The following is a 12,569-nucleotide window of genomic DNA, read 5'->3' on the forward strand; positions in this document are numbered from 1 at the left end:
CCACGTATAACCTTGCAAGGCAAGCCTCTCAGTTTTTAAGTGTCTCCTTCCTTTTCCACTCTCCAGTGGGGCAGTAAACTCCTCAGGGCAGTCTTCTCTACAACATGCAGAACAGCAGGGCTTTGTACGTGCATCGAAGCAACATGTACACATAGAAAACACAACACACTGTTTGCATCGAACTAATAGTTAAGATCCAAACAAGATCCATTTTACCATGATTTAAACCCCAACACTGCTGTTAAGACAACTAGGATGGGCACCTGTACCTGGACAGAGTGCTGGAAGGCAGAGGACTTTTCAATGAAACACAATTAAATGAAGAGATTTGTGAAAAAACATAAAAAACCCAACACCAGCAATGGTTAGTCCTCCTTGCAACAAACACACAAGCCTAATAAATTCAAAGGATAAAAAAAAAAAAAATTTCAAATACAGCATCTGATCCTATTCAAACTAACACCAAAAGCCAAGCCTTCTGCTTAAGGGAAGCAAAAGTCCCACTAAGTAGGAAGGTCCATAGTAAATCCACCCATCCTCCTCAGCCTAATGGCCCAACCCTCCATCACCCTGCAAATCTTTATTTCCAGAAAAGCTAACAGGAATTGACAGTCACAGGCAGGCCACTATGGAGAAAAAAATAGGTAAATATCCAGATAACTATAGCAGGTATAAAATGCTGCCCTTGTTCATATCTATTTTTTAAAACCAGTATCTGTTCTGTGAGTACAGGTGCTATTCATTAGCAGGCAAAGACAGAAGCAATCCAACACGTTGATTCAGAAGTCATTGTCTCATATTCTCACTGTAATGACTTCTCCTGATTTAACAGCCCTGACTAATGCTGGCATCATCTGAACCTAATGGGTCGTGTCTTTCAAATACTGTATCTCAGCATCCTGACAGAATTAAAAGCAAGAGAAAGACAAATGATCCATCAATGAGCTACAACTACAAGCAGCAACAGCAGTTTCCCAGCACAACTGGATGGTGGCACAGAACATTTCCATGCAAAAACGCCCTGGTGCAAGCAACCCTTCCCCTTTCTCAGGATGGATCCCACCGGAGCACAGCATGCAAAGGACAGGGTGTGCAAGGCAGGGGGGAGGTTTCCATCACCTACAAGACATTCGGCACAGGATGACGCAGTCACAGTGACAGAGACAGAAGCAGTGCCAAATCCATTCCCTGCTGACCATAGTATGGCAGCAGCCTCCTCAGCGCACTCCTCTCTGCACCTTCCTCATGCCCAGCACTTACCGACCACCTGGCTGCAGACCAGGTTTCACCAGGTGTAATCTATCCACTGCTGCAGCAGTAAAGTGGGCCTGGCCACTTAAATATTTAATTGGACCCTCTTCCTCACCTATCACAAAGCTTCAGGGTGTATGCAGCCAGGCTTCATTGTCTGGACTTTCACATAACACCGTGAAAGTCAGAAAGAAATGGCATTTTCTGCCTCCTCCGCTAAACAGACCACCATATGTTTGCCTACATGCAAGTAATTCCATAAATACAAAGTGTGAATACACAGAAAGTTAACTTGTACTGGGGAAAAAATGACTGCAAATGAACATGCAGGATCAAGTTCACGGGCAGTGTAGCTGCAGAAGTCAAAGGGGTTACACCAGCGATGAATGTTGAGCACTAGTCTTAAAATACAAGTGTGAGCATGCTGGATTCAGAAATAAGTATGTACGGCTTAAAATCCCCATCTACTGTCTTTCAGTTTTTTTCATCATCCTATCACTCCTGATCTCCTCTGATCTCACCACTTTTCTCCCTTTCTACTTTGACAGCTAATCACTTTATTTAAGTACAGCAGGTCTTGCAAAGGCAACCCAGTTGAAGTTCATGGACACTTTGTATGAGAAGGCTAAACAGAATAATTATTCACTGTCATCTTTGCCTTATCACCAGTTCTTTTATCTGTTCCTTTCCCTTCTCATTCCCTTTGCATTAGTCTGTCTACTGGGGACTTCACACAGCCCAATCTGGTACTCTTCAAGCAAATTCATAGCTGGTTTAGAGATTTATGTTCATAGCTTCAGTGGCACTATGACTTAGATCGACTAATGTCCTGATCCATTGAACTCAGCAGGTAAGTCTTTTATCTAACATCTAATTTCTAGAATATGCTGAATAAAAACTATAAGGCTTTTCCTATGGTTAGAGCAGGTGAAACTCCAGCTGAAGACAGGTTCATAACTACCTTGCAATATAGCAGAGCCACTCCTATCCTCAAACAATACATAACTGAGTAGTTGCTTGGTCTCTGTAACTGCCTCCTACAACATACTGAGAGCATTTGAATGATATGTAGATATTCTAATAGCAAACCTTATCATACGTTTTCTAATGCTTGTTGCTATGAATTATTTATGTCCCATTTTAAGTCTACAATATCAACACCTCTCAGGTATGCTCCACTATCAGATGCAGCAAAACAAGTATTAACTAATTAATACTTGAGTCAGCAAAAACTGTTAGTAATAAACTTTTCACTATGGCATCCAGATGGTCGAAATTGTATCTGCATATGCTCATTGTTTTCTGCTTGCTGGCTTACAAAGCCATTAGAGGCACCTCAGCAAACAGGAATACTACAGTCAAACCTGAGTGTAAATTCAGGTTTCCATGGCCATAAATGCCAGTAGTTTTATGTAATTACTTTCTGAGGGTTTAAAAAAAATCCAGAAATAAATTTAGATTAACAAAATTGGCATTAAAATAATAAAATTTTCCACTACGTTTTATCATCAGGACTCTAGTTTTTCTAGAGAAAAAGGTATGTTCAAACTGTTGCATTCTCAGTTTTGAGGACACTCCAAACCCTTTTTGTTCTCCTTTGCTTTCCTCCTATATCTTACAATGAAGGGAAGCATCTAGCTGGTATAAAATACCAGCTCTGAGCAGCTCTGATCTCTGAAGCACTGACTTATCCTGCACCACCACTGGAACCACTTGCTCTTTCACAAGAAAACAGTACTATACAAATGCAGGCAATTAAAAACACTATAACAAACTAATGTGGGAATCTGTAAACCTAGACATGTAGAACTTCATTCTGTCATAGGAATTCATCAAACTCTTTTCAGTGACTTATTTGTCCAAGACTATCTGTTGCCTCGTATTTTCTTTATTATTGTCTTATCTCTTACATTCTAAGATTTTGGTTGCTAAGGGGTTAAATATGCTCACGACTAATAAAAAGCTGAAAAAGTCTTCTGAGGCCAAACAGCATCTCAGTGAAGGTCAGACTAATCTAACAACATCACCAAACTCCTGCAGATCCTTCTGTAGACTTACCACCTGCACAGAAAACACCCTGCCAACAGTCTGCCATGCAGCCAGGAAAATGAGTGAATGGGTCTGCTTACTTCTGCCTCTGCCTAACCCTAAAGTTAGCATAATATTTTTAAATAGCTCATTCAAACACAAAGTGGGGCAGCAGAGACAGTGCCACCATGTGACTAAGTGGCACAGCATGGCTTTAGGTGATCTGCAAGGAGAGCACATATCAACTGAGAACAGGTTCCCCCAGGGGCTCCACCAGCACTCCAAACTCTGAAATGAAAATTGGGATCCACAACCACATCAGCAAGAACGTGATCCTTCAGGAGTGGGAAACAGCAGCACAGCCCACAGGAAATATAATTAAAGAACCTGAGAAAGCAGCTGCCCCAGAGAGGACGAAGTGAGCCACCTCTGCTTCCTACTTTGGGCAAAAAAAGTTAGGACTTGCTGGACACTATCAGTGTTGGTCTAAGTTTGGAAAAAAAAAAAAAAATTCAGGTGTGGCTGAAAACACTGTGACCCAATTTTTTTGTAACACCTGTATCAAGATTCCTAACGTGTGGAACATGTGCCATCATCTGTATGCAAGTCACTTAAAAGTGATATTCTGACGTGCAGCACCTGGTACTGGGCTTACACCCCCACCCCACCCCGAAACCTCATAATATCTGACTATCATTATATGACTCTTCCCTTCACAAAGGTTACAGGCCAGCTCGCCTGTGGCAGGACAGATGATTCCTGAATGAGCAGCGCTTGCATACGTTGTGCACCGGAAGAGATTTTAAGTAACAATTCAATTGACCGTCTCTTTCTCCTGTATAAAAAGCAGGCTTGACCCTGTTTTGAGTATGAACCAATCCCAGCTGGCTAGAAGGCAAACACTCCCTCAACTAACTGCTCCTGTAATCCTTGCAACAGGAAATCAATCGTGCAAATTGCATTTTGACAAATATAAATCACTACTGAGCCTATAGCAAAGGCTGACAAATTACTCTCGATGCCCAGCACTTACTCTGAAAGGAGGTGTGCTAGAAAAACGTTTCTTTTTTCAACAGAAGTTGGAAAACTGTAATTCCATAATCCACCGCTGTAAAAAAAAAGGACAGCTCTAATCCTGCAAATGGTAGCAGGCAGACAGGTGGCTCTCCCACATGAAGCCTTTTGCAGGAAGACTGTAATCATCTGTTTGAGCACCTACCGATTATATCTGGAGACTGTGCACATAGGAGCCAATATGCAGCTGATACAACTTCTGTCATTTTACTTTCTGTACATTTTGCCTTCAATTGAAAAAGTTGCTTTCCTTTTACCCCCTAATATATATTATCCATGCTTGAGGAGGCACTTAACAGGGCATTAGACAGCTAAGAACACAGAGGCTGTGCCAAAACTGAAATAACACTATGAAGTGAACTGAGCGCTTGTTTTCATGATTTGAGTAGTGTCTTTATCCACTGGCACTCCGAGAAGGTCTGTACTCTAAAGACCTCTGGAAAACAGTCAAGAAGGAGAACAATGAACTCTTAAGTTCCTCAGCTGGACAAAATATACTAAAAAAGTCATTGTCATGCCATTGTAGTCCTGAAGACGGAAACTGATTTCTTGTATTGAGGATCAGTGTCAGATGTTTTGTTCTACCTGTAGAAGCTGCTTACACTGAACCAGGCTTAACTTTTTCATATAGCCTTTCACTGCTCTCAACCTCTGTTTCCACCATAACTTCCAGAGGATTCCTGGGTACTGTGCCAAGGAGAGCTGAAGTGTTTCCCACCAGTACCCGATGCTTGTGGGACAGCTGTTGGTCTACAGACACCACATTCACATACCCTAGCAATTTGTTTGGAGTAAGATTGTGTGGAGCAGATTTAACACCTGGAAGAAAGCACCCTGCTCATGTCCACATTTTGTCTCTGTGGGGCTGCTCCCTGCACGGAGACCTTGGCTGAGCCCATACTGAGCTGGGACTCTGAGTTGATGGATCCCTTCCTGAATTTCAGTGTCTGCAATACCCACACAAAGGAGTGAGACCAACCTAGGAATGCAGCTTGTAACCCTCATTGCTTACATGAACAGCCCAGGTTCAGGTGCCTGAACCAAGACTCGCCCACGGGAGTGAGAAGACCCACCTGGCACAGCATCTATTTCAGAACTAGAACCTATTATACATTTCCAGTTACAATTTTAAATAGTATGCAAGACTGAAAGTTTCTGCCAAGAAACAGAGCAAGAAGCATTCCAGGCAGATGGGAGTCTCAGACTGAGCCCAGAAAACTCCCATCAACTGAAGTGAAAATAACAGCTACCAGAAATTTATCTGCATTGGAGCATCTTGTACTGATGCCATTCTCCAATAATATGCTATGATTAAATCATGCCAGTGTTTATGGTACCAAATTAAGCTATTTTTAAAAGACTTGCTTACACTTTATGTATCTTTTCTTTGCAGGGCACTGCTAGGGGCAAAACAGCTGTACAGGAAAGATGAAGGCTGGTACACAATTTCTGGTGACAGTTGCCCTGTTTGCAAGTTATTTAAACTGCTGCCTGTCAGGAAACAGTCACTACTAACATACCTGTATTACAATATACTGCTTTCTAAATTGTCTTCTACAAAAAATTTAAATTAATTTAACTGATGGGGAATTTTGAAGTCTATGCTATGCTGCTATTAAGATAATTTGGTATAAAGGAAGTACCGGCATGGTTTCGGTACTTCTCAGAAGACCCAACTTTAATTAATTTAAACTTGCAAATTGATTATGAATCACTTGAAAATTTTCAGAAAGTGCATTCTGTTCCCTGACAGTAAGAACAGGCATTCTGGGGGAGGCTGTGATGTACGTTTCATACAATGCAGAAAGCCTGAGACCCAAGAAAAAGCCCCAAACTCCTGCAAAGAGTCTAGCAAGCACAATTCAAAAATACTTAAGCTTTGCGAACTTCTAGTTGCATCACTAGTCTCCTAAAACCTCCTCTGTTATCAGTGCCAATCTGAAAGATGGATGAATCCTCCCTTGCAGCATGTCTCTCCACTGATTACAGGAGGAGCCTGGGTGAGACTCCATGCCAGACTTTCAGCCCTGTAAATATAGCTGCTATGAGTCTAATCCTAGGAGACTAAGCCACAAGCTCTACCAAAATACCCGCAGATTCAGGCAGGGTTTAGAAAACGGAATAGGATTCTGCTCACTGCTGGTGACTCACTGTTGGGTGTGCCAGAGCAATCCTTGTGGCGGGCACGGCGTGCAAACGCTCCTTGTAGTGAGAAATAAATATCTGTTTGGCTCTGTCTCACCACCCGTAATGGGACCTCGCCTGCTAAATGAAACAGGCTTCCCCATTCCCTGTTCATCCCCTGGAATGAGGAGTGGAGGTTTATGAATCACTGAGCTTCAGTGACCAACTTTCTGTGCTACTGTCTGGCTTTCCTTAGTGAGACAAGGCTGTTGAGGTAAGTGGTTGTGAGACAGCTGTGACACAGGACACTTATCTTCCCTCCCAGCACAGTGAAAAAGGACTTCCCAGAGTGAGTTAAATATAGCTGGTTTGCCTTAAAAGTCGTATTCACTTTGAAACACAGAAAGCAAGTCTTAGCTGCCACCTCTAATATGACAGGCATCTTTAGCAGCCTGTTGTCTTTCAAAATACCTACTGCCCTGCTCTTCCTTCTTCTCCTTAGATTTTTACCATTTCAAATCGTAGATGCTTTTCACCACATAATGAGAAGCTTGGGAGGAGAGAGGACAGTTATGGCCACCTAAATTACATTAAAACCAGCCTTATTCACACCAAAAAAGCTCTCCAAGGTTATTTCTTGACATTTATTGCAGCCTTGCCTTTCTTCACACATTTCTTACACCAGCGTTGTTTCAACCTCCCTGCATCCTCTCTTAGCCCTGCTCTGTGCCTAGCCACCCAGGTGGAGAGCAGGCTGGCCACATCCCACCCAGTGCTGAGATGACCGGACAGTCCAGTTTGGAAACCACATATCAGCATCAGCAAGGCAGGTGCCCAAGCTCGGCGCTCTCAGAGGCAAGCTGTATCCTTTCAGACACGGTATTTTGTCAGTGATGGTAATAAGACAGTTGGGAAAACTTAACTGGGGAATTAACTGTGGTAGATTCACTATCACATGCAGTTATTAAATCAAGACCATGGCTTTCTAAAATATGCCTTTCTAGCACAAACAGGGCATTACATACTTGGTAAAGAATTTGCGGGCAGAACACCATAGGTTTGAACACAGACGTTAGAGTAGATGGCTTTAATGATCTCTTCTGACATCTTCTAGCATCATCAGTTATCACTTTCTTTACACCAAAGATCTGCTTGACTCTTCTGGGAATCCATTAAAGCTTAAAAGCCTGCCAGGCTGAGAAAATTACCATGGTATTTCCAGCTGCTTTCCTCAGAATTTTACATTAATCCTTCCCCTGGCCCCAAGCAACCCCTGCCACTTTTCTTTCGAGTAGCTTAAGCAAGGAACATGATTGGGCTGCTCCTCTCTATGGCTCCTTATGGGCTGCCCCCTCCCCATGTGTCCCCTCTTCAGTATTGCCCAGCCACTGAAGGAATTGGGAAGCTTTCTTTGCCATTCACTGACATGGGTATAAGCATTTCTTTGCAAGTCTGGAAGCCAGCACCACAATTCACATTGAAGAAACAGCTGACACGACCAAGCAGAGCCTACCAGGTCTGCAAACAGCTTGCAGATTCAAGTGATAGCCTAAATAAGAACCACTCTGAATGTCATTCATAAAAAAGTCAAAAAACTAGCAATGATGTCCCACACTTTTCTTGCATGCAGAAGTTCCAAGCAGGAGACAGTGTTCACTATCTGTCTGCCAAGGACAGGACCTATCTGAACCCCCTATCCCCACCCCTTGCACAAACCCACCTGAGCAGCCAAGAAACGTGAGCAATTCTGCATCACGCTGATGAAGTTCTTAATCTACATGTCACCCAAGCTGAACTGCAAAACACGGCTGCCTGCCCTAGTTATCAAATGACCTGAAATTCAGCACGATCATCTGCCATAACAGCTGGTTCATTGACGACAAGAGAAACTCCTGCCTGGCAGCTGAACCAGAGCCAGCACTGGTAGCCCGGGGACCCGGCACGCATGCATGCACGCCCTCCAATGCCGAGATGCTGCTCTCATCCCCTTGCATGCCACGGCCTCAAAATGTCTTGTGTTCTTCGAATTCTGCATGCTGACTCCTTCCTCTATATATTTATTTGTCATCTGTATCATTACAAAGAGACTTCAGAGACCTGGCACTTGAAAAGGGGGAAAAATAACAAAACATCCTTCCCTAGGAATTAAAGTGAAGGTGAAGCTGGATCTTGTCAGCTTTCTTTCTTTCTACCTAGAGTGCTACATAAATAATAAACAGCACTAACAAATTTACTTCTTTTTATCTATATGGGGACATAGTATGAACCATTAAAATGACTGAATGAGTAAGAGTTAAGTGCCCAACACAGGCAAAGTTAGAGAGCTAAGTAACTTTGGCAGATGTTATGAATTCTTTTTTAGGAATGACTTATGTTCAAACACAGTGATACTTTCTGAAGTTGCTCTGATGTACACCAAATTACGGTTTTCTGTTCCATTGACCAAAAAATCTGATCACATATTAGTAAATTTTTACAGTTCTATTACTGTGAAAGGTAGTATTAGTGGTATTTATTACCGCTTAATAATGAAATAAACAGAATTAAATATTTGGACTATATCTTAAGATGCTTTTGCAATTCTTCTCCATATAGGAATGAAGAGTGAAAGCTGACCATAGTGTTATTGAAGACCAACCCCTCAGCTGGAAGTTAGTGCCACTCCTTTGAACCCAATGGACATCATGTCCTGCTAAACTGGATCTAGACTATGATGTTTTCTGTGCTGATCTGTCCTCGGGTAAACAGCATTTTCCCATTCCCTAGCTGAAATGAGAACTGAGAACTGCACAAGTGGTGTGTCTCAGTTCTGGAAAGTCCAACAGCTTCACATTGCTAATGTGTGCCTAAGCAGCATCTGTCCTTTCATTTTCACATACATAGCTGGTTGTAGCTGGTAGTCCGTATGTGCATAAACAAAACCAAAGTTTGGGCTGAACATATGCCTTATTCTCTGTGTTTACTTCAAGGTAGGCTTCGGAATCCTTTCTTTAGCAGAAAGAACATACTGTAAGTGAGAATATAACCATGAATATTTGACTAGGGACATGAAAAGAATCTGAAATTGTGTGGTACTGAGACTTTAGCTAAAGTATTCATGAATAAGCAATGTAAATAATACTAAATGTATGCTTGTATTTTTCTTGTTCCACAGTTTTGCCTGCACACCAATGCGAATTAAATTAATTGAAACCCCACACTGAGCAGCATCAGATCTAATTGTAGTGCAAAATGTTTCCCTAATGAATTTCAGTTTTCATATTTTTTCCTACAAATAGTGTTATCATGCTACTGGGTAAAAGCAGATTATTAATATATATATGGGTAATTTATATTAAACCAGTTATTTTGGCTAATTTACAAGAAAAGACCATGAAAATAAACATTTTTATCCATATTAATAAATTTTTTACTTGTGGACTACTGTCAATGATGCCTTCGTTTTATTTTTAGACTCTGTTTGCTAGGTGCTAACAAATAGATGCATGAGTTACTCCCTGTCCTGGGCAGATCATAATCTAGGCAAGTAAGTCTCAATCTTCTAACAAGGGGATTCCAGTTTGTGAGGCAGGGCTACCCTCCAGCCGTACTCCCATTAGCCAAGACCTCCCATCAGCCAGATGGGGGGGAGTGGTGGCAAACCCTGAGCCTTGCCATGTCCTAAGCCTTGATCTGCGAGATAGATACATACACAAAAGACCCTGAGGATGGCTCGGTGACACCCAAAGAACAGGAGTCTTTCTACTGGGGGTGTCTGTGCTGTTTTTGCAACTGTAGGAGATTTCCTGTCTCTATCAATATCCTTGTTTTCATCTCATGGAAGAAGGCAATGGTGAAGACATCTTATTTCATAGGCACATGCTTCCCTGACTTGGGACAATATGCTTGAAATGGCAGGTGAAGACCCAGTTCTGCAAAGTACATAAGAGGAGCCAGCACCCCATCTCTCCTGGTATTATGAGGAGTCAAGAGCATGTTCCCGAGATGTGTTGAACTCAGCACCTTACTATATCAATCCCTCCACAAGTCCTCCTTGCCATTCATCTTAATCCTATCCAGAATTGTCCTACTATCTAGAGGATGTGGCACAAAAGCCTTTTCTTAAGCCACATTTTCATTCATTAGCTGTGCTGGAGTGGAAGCAGAAACACTGGTATTGGATAATTTAAAGCGTCCTCAAGGTTTATATTACTTTTGCACCTCTCTGGGCATTTGTTAGACCCTTCTTTCCATGGCTGAAGTCAGATCAGTTTAATTTTGTCTTCCAATGTTTTAAAAAAAGGTGCTTTTTTTGGCTGGTGATAATAATATAAGTTAAGTTTATCATAAAGCTTTCCGCAACAAAATCTTATTCAGTCTCTATGTGTTATCTACACATTTACACTATCTTAAAGTGTTTCTCTGTGAACTACAGACAGGCTACTTGAGAAATGCCAGATGAGGTATTTGGCTTTCAGCTCTGTTGCAATGGACAGCTAACTAAATGCTTTGCTAATAAGAGCATCCTATGCTTGAGGAGATAAGTTTAATTACTTGTTGAATTTCTGTGGAGTTTTGCCAACGTGTCTGCATACTCCTGACAGCTAAACCAATTTCTGTTAACAATTCAATTTGCTCTCATTTCTATTTCTCTAGTTTAGATGTATCATTAATGAACAAAAATGCCACTGATTGAAAGAAATAAAGGAATCTGGCATTTCTTAGCTAAAACTCCACTACTACATAAAAAATAGCCATCAATACAGTAACACCAGACATGACACAAAACTCTGAAGGGAAGTCAATGGAAATCCTTCTACTGACTTAAGACATGAAACTAGACCACACCTAGGACTGTTGTCATTAAAATATCATGTTTACAATTTGCATGTCATCCATGGTCCCTGCAATACTGTGAAGTTCATTATCTTCAACACATAATTATCAACACTTTGACAGTGAGCAGGGAAACTGGAAGGCTCTTTCCTTCCCTGGTTCTTTGGGAAACACACAGAGTTTTCCCAGTGTCTCTGCCCTTCTTAGATCAATATACCAGTTTTTATCCTTCACACTCCGTCCTCTCAGAAAGCAGAGCTGTGATTTGTAGCTATAGTATGCAGCCTAAATTAAAAGAAATATTTCTTGTTCATGGAGCAATAATGCCATTTGTTTCATGTCCTTAGGGCATGCCTACCCAACATGGAAGGGCCAAGCTGAGGTGGCACAGCACCCCATGTGAGCTAGTCAGGTGCAGGACAAGGACACTACCCCACCGGGTGTGCTTTTATTCCCATGCTGACTTCTGCACTGAGCCAGGGAGATGCTGACTGCCCCTGTGTTCTAGAAGGTGGAGCATAATGTAGAAACATTCGTGTTTTGCCATTCACACCCTGACAAGATATTAACACTGGCCTGAAAGGAGGACAGCTGAGATGAAAGGCAATATAACTCCTCTGTAGTAACTGGTCTTGAGTCAGCTCTGCACTTGTAACACTAGGTCCACCTCCAGACCCTAATATAAAAGAACCATTGACATAGTGCCATGATCCAGTGGAGGATGATGAGGATGGATGATGAGAAGGGGCCAGAGGAGTAGTCTTGTTCAGCTCAGAGAAGAGAAGGCTGAGGAGCACTGTCACTGGTGGTGCCAATGCCCAGCTGATTCGTGATGGGAAAGGCAGAGACCTGGAATAAGGGCCTGGACATGCGGAAAAGTCTCCATCCTTGGTGATGCTCAAAACTCACTGGGACAAGACCCTGAGCAATCTGATCAAATTTTGAATTTAGCCATGCTTTAAGCAGGTGCCCAGCTAGATGATCTCCAGAGGTCCATAAATAACTCCGTCTGAAGACACTGGAGAAATTAAGGAAGGAAGCATCACTAGTGTCCACAGCATATGGAGAGCAAATAAAGGAACTTCATCTGACCATGTTTTTTATTGCAAAATGCATTATCTGCTGATGCCCTGCGGTCCACAAAGCAGCTTCTAGATCTTAATTAAGGTAGTTACTTCAAAGATAATTCAGCATTTAATACTTAAGTATACTTAATATTCTCCTAAATATTTTCCTGAATTTGAGCTCTGCTGTTACAGATGACCTTGTACGAAACA

The 12,569-nt window shown here is 42.0% G+C and overlaps 1 protein-coding gene across 1 annotated transcript in view; it reads right to left on the reverse strand.

The window, feature by feature from the left end:
• Window positions 1-12,569, reverse strand: part of EVL (Enah/Vasp-like) — a 92,903-nt gene that overhangs the window by 38,301 nt on the left and 42,033 nt on the right. The window lies entirely within an intron of this gene.

This window comes from Leptosomus discolor, chromosome 3, assembly GCF_034619465.1.
Source record: "Leptosomus discolor isolate bLepDis1 chromosome 3, bLepDis1.hap2, whole genome shotgun sequence".
Taxonomy (NCBI): Eukaryota; Metazoa; Chordata; class Aves; order Leptosomiformes; family Leptosomidae; genus Leptosomus; species Leptosomus discolor.